Here is a 26975-nt window from a genome sequence, read left to right on the forward strand (position 1 = left end):
ATCATTTATTTAAATGCAAAACTATATTTTACTACTGAATAAACATAGTTTTTCCAGTCTGCCATGAAAGAATGCATGGGCCTTATGTTTAAACACAGGGCTAGCTAGCACAGCTATTATCCTGGAGTGTAATAGCATATTTTGATACAACATCATCTGGCTTTTTAAAAAAAATGTCACAAGATACCAGATTAAGACTGGGCACCTGAATCATTCTTTTAGGCATTTACAACATTCGTTCATCCACCTTATCCGGCAAACCTGAACAAGTACCTACATGTACCAAGCACTGTTAACATGGGGGGTCCTGAGATCAATAATGCAGCCGCTGAGCTGGTACAATGGAGAGATCGCATATCCCACGTAAGCAGAGCAGTGAGAACAGGCTGGGTTAGTGGTTAGCACAGAGTAGAGTGGTTTGGAAGCATGGGTTGGAACCTGTAAGGAGGTTGCCGGGGATGAGGTAGAATAGCTGGAGAAGATATCTGGAGACATGCTCAAGTTGAGCATGGAGGATGAGTAATAGGCCAAGTCAGAGGAGACTGGCATCCCTAATAGAATGTCAGGTGCAAAGTGATGGAAAGGGAATGCACATGGCTTCACACAAGATCTTCTGGCTACTGGGTCTGGCTGGAGCCTGTGGGAAAGTGATGAGAAATGAAGCTGGACAGATAAGTCTGCATGTCTTTTTAATCTCGATTTCATTTATTTCCCCTCAGATCTTTTTATTTCTTTTTGTTCTATTGACTTTAGGCTTAGTTTTTCTTTTTCTAGTTCCTTGAGGTGTAAAGTTAGAGTGATTATTTGAGAACTTTATTTTTTTAAAGATTTTTATTTATTTATTTGAGAGAGGGAGAGAGCAGGAGAGCACAAGCATTGGAGAGGGAGAAGCAGGCTGCCCATCCAGCAGGGAGCCCAATGCGGGGCTCTATCCTAGGACTCTGGGATCATGACCTGGGCAGCCGCGTAACCAACTGAGCCACCCAGGTGCCCCTTTCTTGCTTCTTAATACAAGCATTTATCACTATAAACTCCCCACCCCCCAGCACTGCTTTTGCTATATTTTTTCACTGTAAGGTGCTATGATAGATAGAAGATATAATCCTTGCTCTTGGAGAATTTATAATAATATCTCATAATTATATAACTGTCATTACCAAGAAAAAATCCTTAAATTTGCAAAAGGGTCCATCACCAGGCCACCCTAAACAAAACTGTTACGTTTCCTAATGCCATTAAGTATTGACTTCTAGGCTTTTAACTATGACATTAGACAAAGAATTAAGAATTACTGTGAATTAAACTCCATCAGAAACAAAGGCAATGTTTCACAGATATTATAATGTAAGTTAAATGAGAAATGAATTAAATTATAAAAATTTGTGTTAGGTACAATTGTTCAGAAAAAGTTTATATGTAAGTTAAAGTATAGCTATATAGTAATTAATGCATACAATTTTGACATTTTCTGGAACTTAGTGGATTTCCCCTAACCAAGTTATCCTTTTGAGGCCATAGGCACAAAGCCTGTAATTTGGTAGTTGGTTCCAAATGAATAGTGTTTTCTTAATTACAATCTATGAAGTCATCCCTAAGCTTGATCTTTCTTTTTTAAGATTTATTTATTTATTTATTTATTTATTTATTTATTTGAGAGAGAGAGAGAGAGAAAGCATGAGCAGGAGGGGCAAAGGGAGAAGGAGAGACAACCCAGAGATCAGCCCTGAGCAGAAACCAAGAGTCAGAGGCTCAACCAGCTATGCCACCCAGGGCACCCCAGGCTTAATCTTTCTGACAAAAGTTAAAAAATGTTTAGCATGTGTTTTACTTTACTATGCTTTTCCTAAAAGTAATCTACTCAAATTATAAGCAAATATTAACTAGTGATTAATTTCTAATAGCATAATAAAAAAGGAACACAATTTACATAAACATTTTTAAAATGAGAAATACCTAAGTACAGCTTTGCACATTTCTCATAACTTTGCTGTGACTTAGTGCTTATCTTAACATTAGTTTTCCCTAACAGGGACAAATAGAAAACCCTTTCAGTATTTTGGGAAGAATCAAAGACTGGTCACATGTCTTGTTCCTTGCTCCCTGGGATTGATGCCACATGACTAAATGAAAACTTTTTCCAGCTTTCTCTGATAGTTCATACCTTTAAAAAAAGACATTAATAATAGTAGATATTTGTAAGCATTTGCTATTTATCAAGTACTCTGTTAAAACTTTTCATATTATTTCATTAAATCTTCACAACCTGATATGGCAGGACTCTTGTTATTCTCACCTTATAGATGAGAAAGTGAACGTACAGATAGGAAAGTCAAGTCCGTAAGTCCTCATAGCTGCTCAGCAGTGGTAGTGTTGGGTTCAAATCCAAGTAGGTTGACCCTGGAGCCTGCTACTCCACCAATTCATGCTTGGCTTCTCAAAACTACCACTAAGCTCCTCAACCCCTGCTCCAATAGCCTTCTCATTGCCTTTCATCAAGGTCTGAGGTGTGACTTGGAAGAATTGGAGCACATCTGTCCTTCATGACTATTTTTTTCTCAACTCTGAGGTTTTTCTTTGACCCAACCAGATTTATTCACTCAATCTAGATATTGGTTCTGTAACTATAGGGATGAAGTTTCCTTCCATTTGTCAGCTTGGCCTCTGCCAAAGACTTGTTTTTAATTTTTAGAAATTTTTAGAGAGATTGGATCTCCTCCCCCACTTTTTTTTTTGAAATGCCTTAAAACTATGTTTCTCACTTAAAAAAAAAAACAGGCTTCCTCTATCATCTGCTTCTTCCCACCAGCCAGGAGGATTTAGGCTAGTGTTGCATTCTGTGGTGGGTATTAGAAATTTAGAGAGGACACCTTAAGAGGGCAGCTTCCTGTTGCTCCATGGCAATGGAATTTTAAATTCCTTATCAGTCCACATATATTAATATCATGTTAGGTAGCCATTAAGTGCTTTAAAAAATGCAAAAATATTTTGAGGAGATTGAAGTAACTCTAACATGCAGGAGGATAGAGAACTGAACTATGCTAATCAGCAATCAGAATGCCCCTTAAGTCAAAAAGTATTATATATATTTTGAACGCATTTTCACATTATTGTAATCCCAATTAATCTCAATTGACCTTATAAGACACATGAAGCAAGTCTATTTATTGCCTTATGGTGGCTTAGGAGCCACTTGAGCTTTTTGCTTCAAGTCATTTGTGAAGGCAATGCTAAGCTCCAGTCTCTTTCCAAGAGGCTAACACAGTGAGTGAAAATGCATCTACTTTTATACATGGATATCAACAACCAACAAGAAAACAGAACTATGACCAACAAAAACCAGCATGCATATTAGGTGCTGGGATGTCAGTGCCGATGAGGGTCAATGGGATTAATTATGAACACCTGCATGGAAGACTGCACTCTTAGATGGTGATGGAATAAAGAGAGCAACCAGAAGACAGAGGTGAGCTAGGCATTTTAAGGTAATAAGAAATAGCTTCTTTATAAGGATTTGATAAGAAAGGCTGTATTGTATATGACCTGATAAGATTATTCTAATTTCCTAGAAGTACAAAGAGTATTTATAATCTTTATCTATCTTGAATGGAGGACTCCAGATAGAATTGTTCATGGGTTTATCACCAAGATTGGTTGGAGTGATGTATCGCAATCCCTCGAATTCTCAAGAACTCAACAAGACTGGGGCTTTTGGTTTCTCCTGGATCATTGACAGACCTATACACATGTTCACATAAGATTATGTGCATCAATAGCCTACACCCAGTTCTTGATTTTCCAGCATAAAATTTTGAATAATGAAGGTGATTTTATTCCTTAATTCATCTTAATCAATGAAATTTTTATGATTGTTGCCAATCAGACTTATACCAAAGCATCCACCAAATTTCGTTTCCTGTTGTGATTGTTGGGGCTTGGAGTGTGGAGGTCAAATCCTTCTTCCTCAGACTTTGTGCTTATGTGAGGACTTCCGGGGGAATATTCCTAGCCTCTCTCCTCCCTGACTCACTCTCCTAGAGGAGAAGCAGTGTTTTCTCCAATCAGAGCTTTGAGGATAGGAAGCAGGTATATGTAGCCTGAGCCCTTCCTTACTCTTTCTCTCCCCCTCTCTGGGGTATTAACTGCCTACAGAAGCATACACTCTTGTACTCTTCCAGTCTATGCTTAGGGATGCAGGGCTTATCCCTGTGAGGATCTCTCTCTTTCTCCCCCACTCCTCCTCTTTCTGTTGGTAATAGTAGTTGTGTATTTCCCCCATTAAATCTGAATTCACAGGTTGTGATCTCCAGTATGATAGATAATAGACCTACTGAATATTGGTGAAACAGAAAATAAGATTTTCTCATCCAATCTTATGGCTTTAAATAAAATCTATATACTGATAATTGCTAAATTTATATCTCCAGCTTGGCCTCTCTTCCCTAAACTTCAGACCCATCTGTTCACAAATGCCTGCTCATGCACTTTTGCATGTTTCACTATCTTAAATACAAACTCTATAAGGGAATGGTTTCTTGTGTTTTGCTCACTGCTCTATCTTGAGTAACTAACACAGTGCCTGGCACATTGGGAAAGCATGATAATTATTTGTTGAGTGACTAAATGACTGTGAAGTAATTTCTCAAAAATTTCTGAAGTAATTTTGAACTTACAGAAGTAATTTTAAACCATAATGATTAGAACTTTGATTTCCTTGAACTTTTAACTTTCAAGGGCAAGAGCTTTTGATTTTGGACCTTAATTATGTTGGACTTTAACTTTAGAGTTTTAATTGATAGACTTTCTCTGTGAAATTCACAAAAGGAAAAAGTTTATACCAAATTGAAGGCATTGACATATTGTTGGCATTTCATTAATAATTATCTTAATATTGTCATTTAATCTTCCTGCTAAATTTTTGATGAGCCTATTGGGCAATGTGGCACAATTAGGGATGGATTTTCCAGCTTTGAGTAATTTAATTAATGCATCATCTCTGAATTTAGCATTGACATTCATTGTTCCCTCATACAATATAGTGTTATCTATTCCTAGGGAATCTGTGCTTAGTCCTTTAAACTAGAGAGCATTTGCAAATTGGAGAGCTAAGTGGCCCCTGTGCACTTTCCTTTTCCTTGTACAGTGTTTAAAATAACACAAAACCAGATTTCTAGCTTTGTCCAAAAGAATCAAAAGATGCAACAACATGGGGACCCTTCCTTTAGACTGTATTAGTGCTGCTTCCTTTAGAAGGGGCAGGTGGTCTCCATTTTACACAGTCCACCTCCAGACATTCAATTGTCACCCATCTGGCTCCTGGAGGCAAGAATGATCCCTGCTCTGAGCCTCTAGCTTTAGAAGTCTTCTTTTGTCTCTACTCCTCCTCATAGGTCAAGGAGTCCAGGAACAGAGGGCATGTGCCAGCATCAACTTTGCATTGACCTTCTTCTAAGTCTAGATTACATTCCAGCCAAGGATCCCAGAATTTCCTGTCCAGCTGTTCTGAGCCTCTTCTAGGACCTAGGTAAGCCCTTATCTGGGTTGGCTCTCCCAAGGGCAGACCAGCACTGCTACTATGGTTCTTCAGAGCCGGTAAGGCAGCTCTTTAGGTGTGTGTGTGGGGGGGGGGGGGGTGTGCGGGGGTTGGTGGCACAAAGATGGAGCTTAAAAATGCAGAACTAGAAAGTTCACAGATGTGGTCAGCTCTCCAAAGAAATCTAATCCTAGCCCTTAGAACCTGTGACTATGTTATCTTACATGGTAAAAGGGATGTTGCAGATATGAAGAGGTTAAGGATTTTAGGATGAAAAGATTATCCTGGAGTATCCGGATGGGTCCAATGTAATCACAAGAGTCCTTATAAGAGGGAGGCAGGAGGATCAGAGTCAGTGATAGAACATGTGACGGAGACAAGAGATTGGAATGATGACATGAAGGGGACCTGAGCCAAAGAATGTAGGCAGCCTCTAAAATCTAAAAAAGGCAAGGGAATAGAGTGTCCCCTCAGGTCCTCCAGAAGGATGTAGCACTGCTAAGACCTTCAGAATGACAAGATAATAAGTTGGCATTATTTTCTGCCACTAGGTTTGTGACAATTTGTTATAGCAGCTTACAGGAAACTCATACAACATGCTTGTATAAGAAATCTTTCCTGAGGGGCCAGAGATGGGAAGGGAAGAGAAGGTGAGGGGCTACCAGCTCAGGCTTCTATCTGCACTCTTGCCTCGAGCAGCATCAAATACTAATTTGTAGTAATATAGGCTCAAAAGATACTATTTCCACGAAAGACTTAAACCATAGCCTACACACATATTTTGAGTTTTACATGCTATGTCTGTGCAGTGGCCAAAATGCCAGGTATTGTTAGCACAACAGTTCTCAAGTAGTCGGTCCACTTCTGCAGAAGTTATGAAGTTATTCAGCATGGGGCTATAAAGAACAATTTCATCAACCAAGATAAATCGTATGTAACATTTTGTTGGGGCTTTCATGCACCTTTTTGACAAGCCTTGAATCAAATTTTCCTGTATCAAATTTCTCAAATATTTACTTACTTTATTTACTGTGCCCAGGAAACAGACATCATAATATGTTATTTTACAATTCAAAAATTAAGGAAATTAAAAACAGAAAATCCACCAGGTCATCAGCATGGGTACAAGACTAATTCACCAGGAGAAAGGAGGGCTGTATTGGATGGCCTGGTCTTTTTAACTCAGACTCCTCAAGACTCAAATTCATATCCTTAACTAACATGTTCCCCATCATAAATGTGATTGCTTCAGTTGCTTAGGTGTATAGAACAATGACTCCTTTCCTTACTAGAAAGCAGTGCTGGAAATGAGAGTTTTGGAGGATGCGCAGAACAAATACCTAATAAGAAAACATTTTCCCACAGATCCTGCTTTACTTCGGAAGATGCTCTTCAATTTTGATTTGGTTGTATATATATATATATATATATATATATATATATATATATATATATATTTTGTTGTTGTTGTTGTTGTTGTTCTATATATATAAATATATACTTGCTACAAGTCACTTTGTTCACATAAGGTTCATAAGAAATAAACAAGAATCAAAATCACATGAAGGAATCTACTTTATTTTTTTTTCCAGATCCAACGATCTAAGTTGTTACTTTGCTTGAATCATTCCAGGATCCAGCCAAGGTCTGTGAGCTGAGCTGTCAGACGTACATTAACTCAGTGGTCATACCATGTGATGAATACTCTTCTGGAAGAGGCTGACTCACCATAGCTGCTGCTGAGATTCAAAGACTCTATACAAGTGTTTGGGTCCAAACTTTGAATATATATTTTTTTAAATTTTTTATTTATTTATGATAGGCACACAGTGAGAGAGAGAGAGAGGCAGAGACACAGGCAGAGGGAGAAGCAGGCTCCATGCACCGGGAGCCCGACGTGGGATTCGATCCCGGGTCTCCAGGATCGCGCCCTGGGCCAAAGGCAGGCGCCAAACCACTGCGCCACCCAAGGATCCCTGGGTCCAAACTTTGATATGGTCTCGAAAATTCTGAAAAATCAAGGCATGTGAAAAGTGCTTTTGTGTGTTCTCTTTCTTTCTCTCTCCTTTTGAGGAGGAAAGGTCTGGAGAAATAGTTTCTCCATGGTTCTGCCTCTAAAGAGAGCCAACTATAAAATGTAGAAGAGAAAATAAATAGGTAAAAAGGAAAGGGAAATCCAAGGGACAGTGCTCCAAAAGAAAAAAGAAGAAAAAAGTTTTCGTAGGTTACTTAAAGAACATCTGGCAGAAATTGACCAGAAAATACAATTTCAGATGAGTGTTCTTTTAAGTCTGGAAGGAAACCAAACCTTATTATAAATATCCTAGTTGAGGTTTTAGAAGAACAGTATATGAGGCTGCATTTCATGTACATTGAGGGCAATTTAATTCTTGGGTTTTTCCTAATTTCATTCCAGGATAAGGCAATCAATAGCATTCTTGGCTCAGCTTGACAAAGAGCTTCTTGTCTTGTGGCTGACTCTGTTCTCTTGAATGTATGGCCCATACCCAGTCTCCTCTGAGCCTCCTAGTTCCTGTCCTCTTTTGGAAAGCATAGAAACCATATATGTATTCCCCTTTAGAGAGCACTATTTTTAAATAGAAAAAGCTGGAAAAATACAAAGCAATACAGAAAGTTGGCCAATCTGATTGGCTTTTGTGCATTTGACTTGGCTCCTAACATAACCCTCTTACCCCTGCAAACAAAATTCTATGGTATTAGGACTCAGCAGCTTTTATAGGAGTCCAGTGCAATGCGTGTTGGACCCCAATACCATGCATCCCTCCAACACACATACAACAGGGCTGTGACCATCTGCAGGCACTTACTTTAGCTGTGTGCCAGGGAAGATGTTTTCAAACAGAGATATTTTAATCCTCTGGAATTCAGATTTTTTTAAGAAAATATTTGTTCTTTAAATATGATTGACCCTTGCACATGTGTGGGTTTGAATCAATCATATATATATAATGATAAAGGCAAACAAATGTCCTTCCCTCTCTTTATTAAGTGTGAAGGGATGTTAGAGAAAACCTAGATCTTTCTAATTCCTTCTGTCTGATAACAGTAAATTAATTTTTCATGCCAAAGCTATGTATCAAGGAAGAGCTCACATGTTCAGAGCATAATCCCATTAGCAGCAAGTTTATTGAGAAATACCATTTCTTTGCCCCTTCAAGCTGCTCCTCGAGTGTATCAAATCAGTTCTCATACCATGAATGAGAGTCTGGGAGCGAAAAAAAAAAAAAAAAAAAAAAGGAGGTTCTCTGCAAAGTCTCTCACCTTTCATTTTATGCTCTGCTTCTGTGAGCAACTGTATTCCCCTCCAGTATTCCCCCCACCCCACCCCTTTGTTTTCCTGCTACTCTCTCTCCAGCACTCTCCTCTGCTATTCACTCCCATTTTTTAAGCCAGAAAAATACCTTTGTTTACTTCTTCCCTCTCCTTTGGGCATATCATTAGTGTTACTCAAGAAAATTTTAGGTACTGCATAGTTATGGTGGATTTGGGTTGTCTGTTTGTAATATGCATTATAAATAATACAATTGGCATATCAAATCTGTAATTTCACAGCTATTATGGGCAATGTAAGTTCAAATATAAAAAGGGAGTGTTTTAAAGAAAGATATTAGGTAAAAAAATAGTATAGTTGGACTGTGGGTATGTTAAAAATCATGAAGATGGGACACAGATGACTAAAGCTTGGGAAACACTATTTAACGGAAATGATTTGAAACTAGGAAGAACAGGGCATGATGTCAGCTTCTGGCCATATTTCCTCCTTCTTTGCAAAGCCCTGAGCTTAGGGCAGAGGGTGGGAATGCAGCTGTTACAGAGGCTGGGATTCACAATTTCACACCAGGGACCAAAATATGTAAGAAATGTTTCTGAATGGATAAATCAGACTCTTATCCTGCTATAACCAAGGATAATATTACCATTGATTTACAGTTAGAAGCACTCTGATAAAATCCTTTCAGTTTAAAAGCTAAAAAGCACAGAGAGGTGACATTATTTAGTTAGTATCATCCCAGTGAATAGTAGCGGAACTAGAACTCAAAGCCCAAAGTCTGCTCATTCTAAATCTTTCTACTACTTTATTCTTGACAGGTGAGTCTTTCTCACACCCAAGTCTTATCTATTTCTGATCATATCTAGCTAGATTTAAGGGAGTAGCAGGAAGTAAAATCAGAGAGGCAATATAAGGTGGCAGGGGAGATTATATCAGGACTTGTAGGCCAGTATGACAACTTTTGGGGGATTCAGCCAAAAGGTGGAGCTAATAGTTGTATCTCTCCAGACAAAAGAGCCAGAGGAAGTGCCATAAGCAGAGAACTGTCACTAGGACAATTCTGATAATATTGCTATCATAGAGTTCTCTTCTCAGAGCCCTCTTTTAAAATGTGTTATTTTGGAAAAAATGTTTTATTTGGAATAATTTTAGTTTACAGAAAAGTTGCAAAGGTAGTATGTACAGACAGTTCCCATATACCCCTTACCCAGCTATTGCTAACATTTTACACAGCCATGGTGTGGTTATCAAAACTAAGAAATTGATATCGGTGAAACACTATTAAGTAAACTACAGGCTTTCTCTGGATTTCCTCAGTTTGTTTGTCTTTTTTTTCCTAATTATTTCATTGTTCTTCCAGGATACAGCCTAGGATACCATACTGCATTTGTCACAAGTTCTCCTGAGTCTCCTCCAAGTTGTGACAGCTTCTGGTCTTGTTTTCATGACTTTGACACTTTAGAAGAGGTCAAGTATTATGCAAACTTCCCCTCAGTTGGGTTCATCTCATGATTAGACTGGGATCACGGATTTGGGGAAAGAATACAACCATGATGAAGTGCCCTTCTCATTGCATCATATTAACAGATAAATGCCACCAGTATGACTTATCAACGGTGATATTAACCTTGATCACTTGCTTAAGGTGATGTCTATGAGGTTTACCCACTGAAAATTTTCTCTCTTCCTTTCTATGCTCTGTTTGTTAGAAGTGTGTCATTAAGTCCAGGCTACACCCACAGAAAATTAAGCTCCACATCCTGGATAAGGAACTATCATAGAATCTGTGACATACATTAAAACTATCACAGTAATTAGTAAATATTTTTAGGGAAATACATTGAGGCTATGCAAATATTTTCTTTCTCCTTAAATATTTGCCAACTGATCTTAAGATTCACCAGTAGATCTTGCCTGCAGCAATTATTGATGTGATAGATATTCCCCCAGTAATATTGCATTTAAGACCATCTGGATCTTTCCGAGACTTCTGTCCTTGGTAGCAAAGATGGTATCTTATTTTTTGTTACATTGCTATCATCCGATTCAGTGCCAGGTACAAGTGTTCACTAAATGTTTGCTATTTGAACACCTATAGGCCTCCTCTGCCAACCTGTTAGACTAGCCAGGAGAGTTTCCTTTCTAATACCACTTTTTTTTTCTTTTTGGCCTTAAGATCTGCTAGGTAAAGTTCATTCATCTGTCTTTCCTTCCTTCCTCCCTTCTTTCATTCCTTCATTTCTTCCCTCCTCCCTCCCTCTCACCATCCCTCAAACTAATATTCACTGGGCACATACCATGTGCAAAGATTAATTTTAGACACTAGAGAATTAACAGGGAACAAAAGAGACAAAAACCCTCGTCATCTTGGACGCTCACGTTCTAATGAGGGAGAAAAATCTAGAATCTGAATTACAAATTACCCTATATCTAAATGACAAATAAGTAGTGACACAGAATGATAGGATGTACTTTGGGAATGATTTCCATGGGTTATCTGGCCAACTGTGGTCTGTCAGCCTCGTTCCCCAAACCAAAGCCCCCAGCTGAACAGCTGCACTTTCCTACTCAATTTTCAAATTATTCTCCTCTCCCTAAGGAGAGGGGGCTGAGAGAGAAGGGGAGAAAAAAAAATGGCCAGAAAAAAGAGTAGAAAGGAAGGAATGAGAATACTGATTCTCCTACAATGTATTTTAACGCCAACCCCTCCCAAGCTGTGTCAGGCTGAGTACCTTATCTATGGTAATGTCTTTGTTATAATTACATCATTAATTGAAAATACAACTGCATAATAATAATGGCTAGTCAGTACTGAGAGTCTGCTGTGTGCCAGGAAGTGGTCTAGACACTCACCAACTTGATCCCACTTAGTCCTCACCACAATTCTATGAGACAAGCATTGTAATTTTTCATTTTACAGATGAAGAGCTGGATGTTCAGAGAGGTAAAATCACTTGCTCCAAATCTCACAGTTAGTAAACTGTCCAGACACAGATGACAGTATGTCAGACTTCAAAGTACTGACCCTTCCTCCTATTTTTAGGGAACCCTACCTCCCCAATAGGTGGCACCAGGTGGCCAGGGCTGCCACCCAACACAACTTTCAAACAAAATTCCTTCCATGAAAATGTTCTCAACAATGGACTTTCTTGCTGACCCTGTCCCTTTCAGCACTTCATTGTGAAGAGTTTTTTTCTTCTAACTCTTCTGTCCCAGTGCTGTCTCCCTTGGTCACTGGGGTAACAGATATCTTGGGTGATATTTGATGGATTTCTTATGGCCATGGCCTCTTTATCTTTCCCAGCACCTCTCAGCCTTTTAATTGTCTAGTTATTTAAGCCAGCATGGAGCAATTTTCCAAAACATCCAATTTGCAAGTGCACAGAAGGATCTAGGTCCATAATTAATTAGTGATTCTAGGACACAATAAGGGAAAAGCAAAGCCAAGGATGTGGAAAGGACTGAAAACTAAAACTACAGGAAGAAGATACACACATTCCAGGACCCTTCCCCAAAAGGGGCAAAGAATTGAATAGTCTGCTCACTAATTCAAATCCTCAAAGCCCCTCCATGCATTTTGGGATTGAACATCAATCATTGGGTGACAGTCACAAGTGGAACATCTCCCCCTCCAGGTTAAATGGCTGCTTCTGTTTTTTAGCACTGAACTGATTCTTTCCCCATTGTTTTCATGGGAAAATGTTGGCCCCTCTTTCCTCCCACAATTGTTCAAGCCTCTTCAGAGACCGTCTTTCCTGCAAGATGGCCCCAACTCCTGGGATTTCTCACTCATCATCAGAACAGAGGGCAACTTAGAACACGAAGATTGAAGTGATCCATCTAGGCTGACTATGGTGGCTGAGAAAGTGAAGACAGTAAAAGAATGCCAGGATTCTCAGATGTACAGTTACTATTCCAATTTGGAGAAGAAAGGAGGGCTTTGGCAGAAGTCTTTCCAGGTCAAATTTTCCCCAGACACCAACTCTTTCTCTAATACACATGAGAAGTGTAAATGGTAGGGGAGTGTTAACACTGCTATTAGTGAAAGTGTTACATTTTCATTAGGAGGAAATAAAGATGATTTCTTTGGGGGGTTTTTGGCTACATTTTTCTTAGGAGGAAATAAGGATTCTCCTGTATGGTTTTTGGTTATTATGGACTCTCATATTGTCTGAAAGAAACAAGAAGTTTGAAGAGTATTAGGGCAAGTTCCCACATCTCACAGGGGTGACATCACCATCATCATATACTTGCCAGCAGTGGAAATTAGAAGACTTCTATAGAATATTAGAGTTGTGGGAATCTTTCACTACTTTTTCTTACCTATAGCCTAATTTCCTTTTGGTTCTAGACTGAACTAATACCAACTTTCAGGGCTGATCTCTGTACTTGAGGGAGTATACCTAAACCCACCCTACCAAGCCACAGTAAGCACTTTGGTTACCACCATGGCAATGAATACAAGCAAGGTTAGATAAAAAGGAAAATAAAAATAGCCCCTAAGACATTTAGAAGACAAACTAGTTGCTGCTGCTGCTGCTCCAAAAAGTAAATAACTATGATGCATGTTGCTAAGCAATGCTGCATTTTCAGTCCTTAATAACTCCATTAGTAACAAAGGATGACAAACTACATTTTGAGATTGATGAGATGCTGTATCTTGCTTCTGCAAATAATTGGCCTCAGCAACCATGGCTTCTAACTCAAAGCAAAAATGATTATCCTTTGTCCTCTAGCTGGGATGCATCTTAGAACTCAGTGGTGTATGTCCTATTGGAAAGTCTAAGGGTTCTTTGCTAACCCATCTCCCACGGTTAAATCTTAAATTAAAAAAGTACATGAACTGATAAATAAGCACACATTTTTTTCCTTGGAATTCCTCTCCTTGGTCATTATATATGTGTAGATAGTGAGTCCTTGAAAATTGTGAGTTTTAAATACCATACCCTTAAAGATTTGTAATACAGTCATTCTACAGATATCCATCCTTCTGATTCAAAGATAATGCTGCTGTGGGGGGTTCTGTGTGAGGGTGACCAACTCTGCAGACAGTCCCAGATCCTGCGTTGATGACAACTACTCCTTGGTTTATAGATGCTAGAATGTTGCTCAGAATGAGCTGCCCACTAATGGCTTCTTGCCCCTTTCCCCCCATAAGTATTAGGCAGAAATAGTCTGCAAGAAAATAACCTCTTCAAAAGGATTCTACCAATGGAATGCTGGAATTTTTCATCTCCTTAGATGACCACTGCTGCATAAGAGACTCTACTCTCCGAAAGAACAGAGAGTCTGAACCAGACTTTCTAAGGTAAATCTCAACTGTACAATTTCCCATTGAAGTGACTTTGGGCAAATTAATGTCTTCCTGGCTCTACTTGCAATGATTAAGTTGATATATGCAAATTGCTTAAAGCAGTGCCTCCTTCTGGCACCTTTTGGATCTGGAGCAGAACATTTGTAAGAATCTTCAAATACCTCCATAGTCAAAACAAGCAAATACTTCAGTTTGTAAAGGAGGATATAACTAACTCAGAATGGAACCTTAGGATCTGTATTTGCTGCTTTTATATTTCAAAGGAAGCCACTGATCTAAAGAAGCTAGAAATTGCCAAAATTTAAATTCCTATAACATCAAACTGTTACCAATTATGGTTCTGGTCATATGCCATATGTTTCCCAGAAATAACAAATGTTCCATGGAAAAATAAGTGATTAATAAGGGTGGGAAAACATATAGTAAATGTCCTTGTTTTTTTGGCTGTTAACTTTAAAATAATGAAATATTCAATGAAAAGGGGCAGCCCTGGTGGCCCAGGGGTTTAGCACCGCCTTCAGCCCAGGGCCTGATCCTGGAGACCTGGAATCGAGTCCTGCATCAGCTCCCTGCATGGAGCCTGCTTCTCCCTCTGCCTGCCTGTCTCTCTCATTCTCTCTCTCTCTCTGTCATGAATAAATAAATAAAATCTTAAAAAAAAAAGAATCCAACTGCAGTGACTTCTTACCACTTCAGAAAGATACTCTTGAACTACTGAAAGTTAGAAATCTATGTTCAAATAGCATCATCAAGTAATTTATTCTTAATATCTTACATTTAAAATTTTGAAGTGTTCTTCATGTCCCAGGTGTTTTTCCCAGTAGAAATTACAGTGGTAGATGTTAAATTACCTCCATGTGGTGCTCATTTTCAGAAATACAATTTTAGACTGCTGAAGACTTTCAATGTGTCCCCTTGAGCAGCATAAAAGAAAGCCTTTAAATATAGTTCTGTTTTTGTGGGTTTTTTTCTTCTAGCAATACATTTCTATCAGACAATTTCTCAATATTGCTGTTTAACAGGCTAAGTTAAACTCCTATTATTTTACTTAAGTGAATTTGAATGCAGTGAGTTTTTGCCACATCCAGTGAGAGGAAATTAAATTACTAAGTGATCTTCACTTATAAAAGCCATACCAGCAGTAAGAAGAAGGGGGTATGTTTTATTTCAGTAGCTTTTAAACTAAAGAGAAGTATTTTTTTTAAATAAATGAGACTGATATTCTCATTCCTTCCTATTTTCTGATATAGTAAGGTATGATAAGTAAGGTATGATAAGCCTGTAGGTGTTAAAAATTGATCAAGATCTGATCCAAGCTAATTTGGAGACAAGTGCTATTATCTATAGCATGATACTTATACATTTAATAAATGTGCTTACTATGTGATGGGCAATGCCAGGGGCTGGAATTATAATGATGAAAAAAGCAGATCCAGGCCTTGTCCTCTTGGAGCTTATCGTCTGGGACAGTGCTATTTTAAGTGTGATCTGTGGACCAGAACCACCTCATGAACAATTCTTATCAGACCACAACAAGACAGGTTACAGATATTGGAAGTACCTGTTTAGACATTTTTATAGTAGTTAGACATTGCTGCAACATCCAAATGCGTGATTGAGTGGACTTATCTCATTGAATGGAGTATACATAGGGGTATATGCAGAACTTGCATACTAAGTTTTACACAGAGAGGTCTAAGTACTGATCATGGACAAGAGGATACATATTGGCATGCAATGGACTGGAAATTAAAAAAAAAAAATCTAGCCCTCCCCATCAATAGTTTGAAAAGCACTACTCTAGTGCTTTCCAAGCATTTTAGGAAAGAGAGAAAGAGGGATGGAAGGGAAGAAAGGAGGGAAGAAGAGAGGGGGAGAGAGAGAGAGAAAAAAAAGAGAGGAAGAGAAAGGAAGAGAGTTTAATTCCAACTGAGAATATTTGGCAAAGTTCCTTGAAAGAAATGATTCTTCAGCATGAATTTGAACTTCAAGGGTTAAAGATCACAGCATGAGAAAAGCTATGAATGCAGAAAAGTGCAAGGAGATGTTCGTTATGCTACTCAGGCCACCTAGTTCATTGCTGTCAGAGAGAAATATGGGGATGGGAGCAAACGGAGGTAAAGAAGAGGAATCTGAAAAGGGGGATTGTAGTCAGTTGGTAGAAAGCTTTGTAACACCATGAAAAAGAACTGAACTTTATTTTTGAGACAATTGGTAGTTTTTAAATATTCCTGAGCAAGACAGGAAAATAAAAGAAAGCTCTATTTTATAAAATAATATTGGTCCTCATCTGAACTATCTGCAACATTTTGAGGCAGGAGGCCTTGAGGTAAAGTAAATAATAACAGTGAAAAGGAATTTGAAAAAATAGTTGCCCTAATGGTGCTATATATTAGTCACATGTCTAAGTAAATGTATGCAATATTAAGGCTTCCCAGGCATGACAGCATAGTAAAACACCACTTTAGAAGATCTAATCATGCATGATTGAAATGATTTTCAAATGCCATTTTTTAGCTTAACAGTGACAGAGAGAAGACACATTCTTCCCGTTTTCAGAAACTTTGATTAAACCACAGATATTAAGGGAACATTAAACCAATATATTATTGTAATAACACCCTAAAATGTCAAGTGCCATCACTAAAGGACACAAGAGTGGCACTTTTTTTCCCTTTGTTGTTCTCATCTTCCCATAAAACTAGAATTACACTCATTAAATGTGCCTCATTTAAGTTTCTATGTGTCACCAAAAGCCTCTTAATTCTTGTAGCTGACTGAGTTGGAGTCCTTTTAAGATTCCCATAAATGTATATTTTTTTAAAAAGAGGTAAGCCACTAAGTTTTTTAAAGTTTTAAACTTTGAGGGTAAAATTTTATAAGGTTTTAACAAATAAAACAAGCCTCTCAAAGTGTAGGCACACTCCCCCATAGAAAAATGTATTACCATGTAAGGATTTCATATGTTTGGGTAAAAATCTAATTAGTTACCCTTCTAATTCTGGTTTCATAATATTATTTTTAACTGCTATGTAAGAACTATAGGTTAATAAAGATACTATCCCGCTAAACTGAAAGCCATATGGTTAGGATTGACAGTGTTTGCAATACAACCATAATACAAAGCTAGAACACAGCATTGGGAGTCACTGATTATGATATACTAAAGCAGTGGTTCTCAATCAAGAGTGAGTTTGTCCCTCTCAGGAGGCATCTGGCAATACTAGAAATCACTGTCATGACGGGGAGATACCACTGGACCAGAATGCTACCAAACATTCTCCACTGCAGAGGACGGTCCCTGGTAACAGAAGGAACTGATCCAAAATGTCAACAGTGCTGCAGTTAAGAAAGCCTGTACTAAAGGATCCCATTAACATTTTCATTATTCTTCTTGGCATACATGGAAACAATCACTTTGATTCATGCAATCTGAATTTCAGAAATAAGGACATTCCCAGACACCAAAACACATAATTATTATGCCTCCCTTTGCAGGAATGAACTATCCCTTGATTTCTGCAAGCAAGATCTGAAGGTGACTCTCACAGTTACCCTCATTTAATCCCATCAATGGTGATACTATACTTTATATATACTTTATATGCAGATATACAAACACTGCCATCAGGAAATCTTCAAGCAGATCTTGAGAAAAGACAGAAAACTGAAAGTTCCAGATATGTATGATTTTCTGAATTGTAAAGTCACTTATAATTTTAAGACACACCGTCAATTAAATAACAGCTTTTGGCAATGTGGCAAAGAAATACCTTTCCTTAAATGTGTACATTGATTGTTAAGATGTGAATCTCTTTTAGAGATGGTAAATGTGCAAAATCTACAAGGTATATTAGGTATATAGTAATGCATACTAAACTCTTTGTGTTAAAATAAACTCTGAAATATTCTTTTGGATCCTTCTCCATCAATGTTAGCTTCTGTTGTTTTCATTTAAGTCTTTTTATTGCTTTTTATCGTCTTCTGCCCTCCACTCCAAGAAGATGAGGGAAGGTGCAAGATGGGCTGAGGTATCACTGGATCCTCAGAAACAAGAATACAAATCTCACAGCTTTCCTCCCTTATGTTCCTCTCTTGGAGTTTCTCCAAAGTCTTTATGACTTAACATAAAGAACACCTGTGCTAAGCACAGTCTCAGCACTGCTAGAACGTATCACTTTATTATTTTTTTAAAGATTTTATTTATTTATTCATAGACACAGAGAGAGAGAGAGAGAGGCAGAAACACAGACAGAGGGAGAAGCAGGCTCCATGCAGGGAGCCTGACGTGGGACTCGATCCCGGGTCTCCAGGATCACGCCCCAGGCTGCAGGCGGCGCCAAACCACTGTGCCACCGGGGCTGCCCGAATGTATCCCTTTATTTAGCCAAATGAAGGAATAACTACACTCAGATGCAATATAATACATTTTTTAAAATTATTTCTAAAATTTCACCTAGAGACTACCCACACCACTCATGAAGAAGCAAAAACTTACTATAAGATCCATATATTTCCTTATTGGCATGTTATCTACTTGTTCCACTAGAATTTAGGATCCATGTGAACAGGGATTTTGTCTTGTGTTTATTGGTAGAATGAGTGAGTGAGTGAGTGAGTGAGTGAATGAATGAATGAATATCATCTCCCAAAGAGCACCATTATTATAAGATCACAAACTTCTTTTATTTTCACACTGGTGATAGAAGACAATAGGACACATTCTGTTGTAAACTATTTATGTTCATTCATTTTCTACTAAGTCTTTCATGATCTGCCCCTGCCACCTTTCTAGCTTTCCCTCATATCACGTCCCTTCTGCTCTCCAGCAACACTGGCTTTGGTTCAGTTCCCAGTAAGTTCTATGTTCCCTGCTACCTTAGAGCTTCTGCCCAGAACACTCTCCTCCATGTTCCCAACCTCTGCAAATTTCTTCAGGGAAGTCTTCCCTGATCACCACTTATCTAAATGTAGTGCCTGTATTTTACGGTCTGTTTCCCATTAGTTTTTTCCCTATCATAGTAATAATCACATTTGTAAAGTGTGTGCAACTATTTGATTAACATTTCTATCCCATCCCACACCACTCAGCTGTAGGCAGAAACCATACCTGTCTTGTTCCCCACTAATATCGCCATCATTTAACACAGTGCCCATCATATAGCAAGTACTCCATAAATATTTATTGGATGAATAAATATGTTTCTAGGAACATTATGTTACCAAATATACAAGTCCGGTTTAGACTATATCATTCTCTGCTACAGCCCAGGTTAGTAGGCACTTAATCAACACTTTTTGGTTAATTGAAATCATTTATCTACTGTCATTAAACTACGTGCTCCTAAGTGTACATGACACTAACAGAACATGTTGCAAAATTGCTGAAAAATCAATTACTCTCTTTCTATTCTTCTTTTCTACATACTAATAAAAATGCAACTTGGTATGGTTTTTTTTCCACTAAATTTATTAGCTATTTTGGCATTAAGAACATTACTGTGTGGAAAATGGTTGTCAGGGAATCAATTATTTGGATGATCAGTATTTGTCTCTATTTGAAAACATCTGGAAGCGTACTTTAATTATCCCTTAGATATTTGGCATCTTGTGTTCTCAGCCCCTGAAATAAACTCCCCCATTACTATTCTAGAAAGAAAGATATTCTGTTGACACAATAGGTGTTTTGTTTTGTTTTTCATAGAGGAAAATTTATAGGACATTGAAAATAAAAAGTAGTACACTCCCAGGCTAAAAGGATTAAGATAATATTTTTTAAGAGGAGAAGGAAAGGGGTCTTTAATGCAGAAAACTAGAGAAAAATATAATTCCATGTAATATATAACTGAGAAGCTATTTACATAGGAAGCCTTGGGGAAAATATGGATTTCTTGGGGGATCCAGACAAAATGACTCTAACCTATAGGAGCTAAAGAGAGATAACCAGATGACAGGAAATTGGAAATAATTGTAAACCTGGAGTCTATTCATATACTTAACCTTAAAATAGTTTCTTTACATATATCTTTCCTATCAATTGCAATCAGGATCTCTGTCACTAGGTAAGAATAACTGAAATTCTTGAAAGCACAGGAAATGGGGCAAGATTTGCTCACTTAGGTCATCCATTTGGAAAGCCCCAGTTAGGAGGTTTAGCCTCAGTTATAGAGGTCATTCTCATCACTGCCTTGTCCATTCCTCTCTCAAGACAACAGAAGCTGAGCAGGAAGTGGCTCCTTCACTGCCTCAAGACCTTTCCTGTCAATTTCTCATCCAGATTGTACTCCTTTGGATCTGGAAGATGCCTTGCATATGCAGCATGAACTCCTTCCTATAGCCTAGCCTCTCTTTGCTTCACATAAGCCAGAGATGAAGTAGAGTGTAGCTGGAGCTCACTCACACAGAGAATCTACAGTAAGCTCCTGGCCTTGAGATCACAGAAGAGAGATCTGCATGCTTGAGGAGGGACAGGGATCCCAGAAGCTAATAGCAGACATATTGATCCTCTGCATTTCCATGTCAAGGGGATTGTTCTTATGTTGAACCATACTCATGTTTTCCTGTCTTTTGAGCAAGAACACACATTTTCTTATTTAGTTTGATGTCAGAAAGATCTGAGGAACTAATGCAATGGCTACTATCATATTTATGGTTGTGATAATCATAAGTACTTCAACCAGACTATCACAAGAAGAAAGAGCCTTTCAGACTGCCTTGGCCTCTAGGAGAAATGCATTAGGGTTGAGGCTTAGTTTTCAATGATATGAAAAAAAATTAAAGTTTGCTTATCATGATCTCTATTTTATTACTATCCTATGTATCTCATTAAAAGGACTGGCCAAAAAAAAAAAAAAAAAAAAAGGACTGGCCTATCAGGTTCGGAATACAGACTTTTCACTTTCACTTTCTTGGTACAGCCAGATAAGCCATGTTGTTCATCTAATACCTAAACCACAGAGACTTAATGGGATAAAGAAAGTAGGATGAGAAAGGGCTAAATACACTTAAATTTCATTTGATATCAACTTATTTCCCTTCCCTGAGACATCAGGAAAATACAAAATAAAGTTTTGTTCTAACCCACATTTATTTTATTTTTGCTATTTGTTCTTCATTTAAAACTATCTGGTCAAGTAAATATTAGAATAATATTCATATCTTGTTTATAAACAGCCATGAAAAAGTATTACCAGGGCCTAAGCCATATTATTACCTTCCCTATAAATCTTGTCTGGCTCTCATCTGGCTAATAGCATATCTTGAAAAATTTCCAAGAACTTCATATACCAGTAGATTTTGCTTCCTGAAAAGCCAATTTCCTAAATGTTCAATGAGATGGCTTTCGAGACCCACATCAACAAATTAGGAAAGTAATAATGTTCCTATCTTAACAGGAAATACACTATTGTGCATGTTGCTGCCCTAATTGTACCATAATAGAATTTCAAAAGAATTGTTTCTGAATTAAAAAAAACATCCCATTTACTTGCTGCACAATATCCTCTTCAATTTTCCATACCAAAAGAGTAGATTTAGAAAGTATAGAAGGGCACATATATATTGCTTTTTTTTCCAGGAAGAAAATCAGTGTTTTACTTCATGATCATGTTCCCTGTTTATTATTATTTTTTAACTAAATTTCTTACACTTAAATAAAGTTTCCATTTAATCAGAGTCACTGGAAGAGAATAGATTTTTTAAAAAATGAGAAGGGGTACATAGTGTTCTTGTCACTAACATACAAATTCATCAAGAGTTAAAGTAGAAATGTATACATTGTGACAGAGATAAATGGCAGATTAATAAACTCACATTTTTTATTTACCAGATAGCAAACATATAAACACACAATTACCCAACAGGATGCAATGTTTTTGCATTCTGAATCATAACTTAATAATAATCACAATTTAACCAGACATTCGAGAGGTTAAAAAAGGAACTCACAATATTCAGTCAGGCAGCACCTGGGATCACAGAGCCTTCCACGGTATCACGACAGATTTTAATCACCAGCAACTCTACGGCCCTGCAACTGAGATCACTCATAATTAATGAATATTTTACTTGAACATTTGACAGCTCAGTAAGCAGTTTAGGTAAAGCCGTTACTTTTATTTCTTCTGTAGTTGCCTTTGCAAACAGGAAACAGGAAACACACCTACAAGAACACTGAAATATCTCAGCCTAATTGGTCTTTGGTTCAAAATACCCAGGGTGAGTCTTATACCACAGGGGTGATAAGTACAGTCCCCAAAAAGTATGGGACTTGGGTCCTAACATTTCACAGTTTAAAATCCTTTACATAGATGCTGTTCAGGGCATTTATTACAGAGAGAAACAGGCCTTCTTAAAAACATTCAGACCTTATGGCCTTAATCCTGGAAGGGCTACAAACTTCAGAATAAACTCATATATATACTAATATATATGTATGGATATATATTATATATATAATATACATATATGTGTATATATACATAAATATATACTATATTAGTAATATATTATTTTAAAATATATACATATATAAGTAATATATTATTTAAAGTAACGTATATATTTTTTCCTGGAGCATATATGGAAACTATCATTCAGGAATCTTTTGGCTGTGAATAACAGAAACCCTAACTCAAACTCATTTATTCAAGTAATAACAAAACAAGGAAATATTTTGGTTCATTGAGCTGGAGAAAAAATGTCCAGATGTAGGGCTGGTTTTGGAAAACAGAGGTTCACTATATCATTTGATTCTCTGCAATTCCCTTGGCACAGGTATTCTCTGAAGATTGATTTCGACTTCGGGCTGCCTCCCTTTGGTGCAAAAAAAAATACTAGCTGTAGCAGTTCAAGACTATGTATGTATCTTGCAAAAAGATACTGTTAGCACTCTGGCAGTCCCAAGTTCTGATTGCCCATCATTGAATTAGCCACTCTACTTAGCTGAATGGCTTTAAACCAATCAACGCTTATCCCTGGAGGTGAGAGTAGGATGGTTCCAGAGAAAAATCACATGGAAAGTCATTCAGGATACTGAAAGGAAAGGAAAAGAGATGATTGTGGAGGAAATCAACAAATGTCCACCACAGTGTCTGACAATAATCTGAAGATAGGTATTTGAGGATGTGCATCCATGAAAACACAAGCTCTTGAGTTATCTAGAGATGTCAACAGGAGAATGAGCTGAGGTTCAAGACATATTGAGGACCCAAATCTTTACATTCAATTGGAACTTTCTGTCAATGTTGGGTTTGCTCTCTAAGAAAATAGGTCAGAATATTTCCACTGCATTTATGAAGTACATACACTCTAAAGTATATGAAGTGCTCTTGCATTTGATCTTCCATTTTGACATCCAAACACAACTCTGTAGCAGGGTGGGGGGGAGGGGGCAAGCATTCCCAATAGAAGCTTAGACAGTGGGGCAGACACTGCTGGTTACCTTTCCAATTCCCAGTCTGCTGTTTTTCCTTACAGACCTTGATTTGGTTCAATTTGCCCTGTAAGAACTACAGCTAAGGATGGGCAGATGGCATGGTTTGAGCCCTGGCCATGTAACTAGGTAGAGCTTCCAGAAAAGCTCTTTCAAAGAGTTCACTCGCTTTTTGATCTTTGCCCTTCCTCTTCTTCGAGCCTGAGACATTGATACAAAGCCAGAGATAAAGATATTTTGCACTCATGAAGTGACAAGCATGAAGACAAAAGCCACATGCTGTGAAGACAAAACTAAAAAAGGGGAGCCATTGCACTGGGCCTGGTTTGCCCGCCCCCAGGCTGTTACATGAGGGAGAAAAAAAAAAAAACTAAAAAAACCCTCTATTTGGCTAAGCTACTGTAGAAGGATTCTTGTTACTTGAAGCCGAATATACTTTGGATACAAGGAGGTTTTGCAACCACATAATGACAGATCAAGGCTTAATTCTGGGTCTCTTGACTCCTTGTCCAGTGATATTTCCAATAAACTGCAGCGCCTCTCCAACAGCAGAATCTGCATACCCTGAATACCAAACAGGCATTTTAAATGTATGCTTTCTTTCTCAACTTATTTAAATGATCTGAGTCATGGTTAAAATCGGTGAGAAGAGATTCATTGCTTTTGTTTTTGTTTCTTTAGCTTTTTAACATGTGACCCTCAAGCACTTGCAGAACTGCTAAGGCAAGAATGCCTCGGCTACAGTAAAGGAAACCATCATTTGACCAAAATTTCTTTCAAAGCTGCCTAACGGAGAATTGGCCATCTTCCCAAATCTTACCATGGTTGAAGTTTCTTCTTCCTGGACCTTCTCATTCACTCAGGTTTTAAAAGACAAAAGAGGGGCAGCCCCGGTGGCTCAGCGGTTTAGCGCCGCCTTCAGCCCAGGGCCTGATCCTGGAGACCTGGGATTGAGTCCCATGTCCGGCTCCCTGCTTGGAGCCTGTTTCTCCCTCTGCCTGTGTCTCTGACTCTCTCTGTGTGTCTCTCATGAATAAATAAATAAAATATTTAAAAAAAATAAAAGACAAAAGAGGACTTTCGGTGCCTGGTTCCACATTTGGAAGGAGCCTGGAAATCACCACTCTGTCCTAACAACAAATAGAATTCAATAACTCTTCTTGGATCTGTAGAAGAGGGAAGGACACAGGGCAAACCACTGCCCCCAAGATTGGAAAGAGGAACAGGGGAATACAGGGAGTCTTGGCTTCCCTGAGCAGGGACTTACCTGCAGAAACTGCCATAGGAAGCAGTGTGAGAGTAGAAAAACCTGAATTGTAATTTATGAATTGCTGGAATCTCTGTGAGGACAATTAAAGTTTAGGGGGACCCAGGGAAAGAGGGGTCTTCACATTACTCTGAGATTTCTATACAGGACATCTATCAGATTCTCACAGTAAGTATCAGAGAAAAATCCTCTCCAGCTTCTAGAATGCAAAGGGGAAAAGGAACCATTTTGAAATATAACAGAGCATTCGGGTTAACAAGGCCTGCCCTCAGGGTAAACTAGTTAACTACAGCCTGCTGGAGTGTTATGAGAACCTTAGTGACCTGGGGAAGGGAAATACTGGATCCAGTCTCCTCCAGCCTTCCACTGTAAGAGAAGGGAAAAACTCAAGTGCAGCCCACTCTCACCATCATTAGAAAAGGGGGAGAAAAAACCTAGAACATGGTGAAGGTCACAGTCCAAAGGCACAGTCTCACTAAAAGACCTAATCATAGGATGCACCTTCTCTCCCTGAAAACCTCACCACCAACAGTACTAAAGATCTATTTATAGCAGCTCTTATCACCTGGTACATCATGTCTGGCTATCAGGAAAAAATTACAAGGCACACCAAAAGGAAAAAAAAAAAATCACAATTTGAAGAGACAGAGCAAGCATCCGTACCAGTCAAGGCCGGGAAGTTGGAATTTAAAGACAACAGAGCTCTCACAAAGGTTGGAATATTTCACCGAGCCAGAAAGTCAAGGAGGAGCCATACCCAAAGATCAATTCCAGGGGGTTTAAAGACTTAATTGTGAAAAGCAAAATGTTAAAACTTGTAGAAGAAAACATCAGAGAACATCTTTTGAATCTCCAAATGGGAAAGGAGTTCTTAAGGCACAGAAGTGCTAATTGCAGAAGGAAAGACTGATAAAATTGCCCTATTATAATATGAAGACTTTTATTAAAAAGTATAATAAAGCAGAAGATATGCCAACATCTGAGACAAGTTTGCAACAAGTAAACTCAACAAAAGACCCATATTTAGCTTTTATAAAGATATGTTACAAGTCAGAAAGAAAAAGACAACACAATAAAAAAAATGAGCAACAAATCTGACACATTGTCACAGAGGAGAAAAACAAAAGTGGTAAATGTACATATAAAAAGATGAGCAAACTCATTTGTAATCAGGAAAATGCAAATTAAACTGATCGTAGGAGTAGAAGTTGATAGAAGCACTTGCAAGCAATTTAACCTTAACTCACAAAGCCAAATGTTTGCATGCCCTCTGAGTAAACCCACTCTTAACCTATAGTCCCTAGAGAATTTCTTGTAGATTGCACAAAATGTTTATAATGGCTTTCTTAAAAACAACAAAAAAGCTGTATTTAACACAACTGTTCATCAACCAGTAAGCAATTAAATAAACTGAGTAATATACATATAATTAAATATTAGACAACAAGGAAAATCAATAAATCTGAGCTCCAGGCAACAACTTGGGTGAACCTTAACAGCATAATGAACGAAAAAAAAAGCAAGTATAGAGGTAATGACATATAGAAAGTGACTTTTTTTTAAAAGAAATAAGATCCAAGAATGGCAAATACAAACAAATATTTTTGTTTGGCTAAGCCCACATGTGATACATTTTTTACAGTTTCATATGGTTTTGTCACATGTGAAGATTTATGTAACCAGCACTGCAGTCAAGACACAGTACTATTTATCACCACATAGACCTCCATCCTACCATCATTTTATAGTCATACACATCCCCTCTGCTTCCATCCCTTATCCCTGGAAACCACTAATTTGTTCTCCATCTTAATAATTTTGTTATTTCTAGAATGTTAATAAGTACAATCATATTATATATGTGACCTTTTGATATGTGACCTTTTGATATTTAAAGGTCATATAATATGTGATCTTTTGATATTGTTTTCTTTCTTTTTTTTAACTCAGCATAATGCCCTTGAGATCCGAGGCATCGCTTGCACCCACGTTGTTGCCTGTATCAATAGTTTGCTTCCTTTTATGGCTGAATAGTATCTCATGGTTTGGATGTACTATGGTTTATTTAATCACTCACCTATTGTAGGGCACTTTGGTTGCTTTGGGGTTTTGTTTGGCTTATTGCAAATAAAGCTGTTA

General features: G+C 37.9%; 1 protein-coding gene across 4 annotated transcripts in view; it reads right to left on the reverse strand.

The window, feature by feature from the left end:
• The window catches only part of NCALD (neurocalcin delta), a 377982-nt gene that overhangs the window by 131383 nt on the left and 219624 nt on the right, over positions 1–26975 (reverse strand). For all 4 annotated transcript variants that reach the window (XM_055303513.1, XM_055303509.1, XM_055303512.1 and 1 more), the window contains one exon: positions 22084–22171. The gene's annotated coding sequence lies outside the window, so the exon portion shown is untranslated. The remainder of the gene's footprint in view (positions 1–22083; positions 22172–26975) is intronic.

Source organism: Nyctereutes procyonoides, unplaced genomic scaffold, assembly GCF_905146905.1.
Source record: "Nyctereutes procyonoides isolate TBG_1078 unplaced genomic scaffold, NYPRO_anot_genome, whole genome shotgun sequence".
Taxonomy (NCBI): Eukaryota; Metazoa; Chordata; class Mammalia; order Carnivora; family Canidae; genus Nyctereutes; species Nyctereutes procyonoides.